Source organism: Arachis ipaensis, chromosome B8 (assembly GCF_059453495.1).
Source record: "Arachis ipaensis isolate K30076 ecotype BB chromosome B8, ASM5945349v1, whole genome shotgun sequence".
NCBI lineage: Eukaryota > Viridiplantae > Streptophyta > Magnoliopsida > Fabales > Fabaceae > Arachis > Arachis ipaensis.
Genome location: NC_142443.1, coordinates 100,984,856 through 100,986,027, shown reverse-complemented (window position 1 = coordinate 100,986,027; position 1,172 = coordinate 100,984,856). Strand labels below are relative to the sequence as shown.

Below are 1,172 nucleotides of genomic sequence, written 5' to 3'. Positions count from 1 at the left end.
CTCAGCTGGCCCACTTGTGCTTCCAAATTTCTAATGGAAGACCTTCTTTCATTCATGAAACTTGTAGTGGCCTTGGATAGATCAGAGACTAAGTTTGCTAAATTAAAAGTATTTTGTTCAGAGTTCTCTATCTGTTGCTGAGTGGATGATGGAAAAGGCTTGCTATTGCTAAACCTATTTCTTCCACCATTATTAAAGCCTTGTTGAGGCTTTTGATCCTTCCATGAGAAATTTGGATGATTTCTCCATGATGAGTTATAGGTGTTTCCATAAGGTTCACCTAAGTAATTCACCTCTGCTATTGCAGGGTTCTCAGGATCATAAGCTTCTTCTGCATAAGAAGCCTCTTGAGTACTGTTGGATGCAGCTTGCATTCCATTCAGACTCTGAGAAATCATATTGACTTGCTGAGTCAATATTTTATTCTGAGCCAATATGGCATTCAGAGTATCAACTTTAAGAACTCCCTTCTTCATAGGCGTCCCATTACTCATAGGATTCCTCTCAGAAGTGTACATGAACTGGTTGTTAGCAACCATGTCAATGAGTTCTTGAGCTTCTGCAGGCGTTTTCTTTAGGTGAATGGATCCACCTGCAGAAGTATCCAATGACATCTTTGATAACTCAGATAAACCATCATAGAATATATCCAGGATGGTCCATTCTGAAAGCATGTCAGAAGGACACTTTTTGGTCAGCTGTTTGTATCTTTCCCAAGCTTCATAGAGGGATTCACCATCTTTTTGTTTGAAGGTTTGAACATCCACTCTAAGCTTGCTCAGCTTTTGAGGAGGAAAGAACTTGGCTAAGAAAGCCGTGACCAGCTTATCCCAAGAGTTCAGGCTATCTCTAGGTTGAGAGTTCAACCATGCTCTAGCTCTGTCTCTTACAGCAAAAGGGAAAAGCATGAGCCTGTAGACTTCAGAATCTACTCCATTAGTCTTAACAGTATCACAGATCTGCAAGAATTCAGTTAAGAACTGAAAAGGATCTTCAGATGGAAGTCCATGAAACTTGCAGTTCTGCTGCATCAGAGAAACTAATTGAGGTTTCAGCTCAAAGTTGTTTGCTCCAATGGCAGGAATGGAAATGCTTCTTCCATGTAAATTGGAATTAGGTGCAGTACAGTCACCAAGCATCCTCCTTGCATTATTATTATTTTTGGCTGCCAT

The 1,172-nt window shown here is 40.4% G+C and overlaps 1 non-coding gene across 1 annotated transcript; it reads left to right on the top strand.

The window, feature by feature from the left end:
- The first annotated feature begins 668 nt into the window (after window positions 1–668).
- On the top strand, window positions 669–776 carry LOC148549020 (small nucleolar RNA R71). The gene has a single exon (XR_015898003.1). It is a non-coding gene; the product is annotated as a small nucleolar RNA R71 (small nucleolar RNA).
- The last annotated feature ends 396 nt before the right edge of the window (window positions 777–1,172 follow it).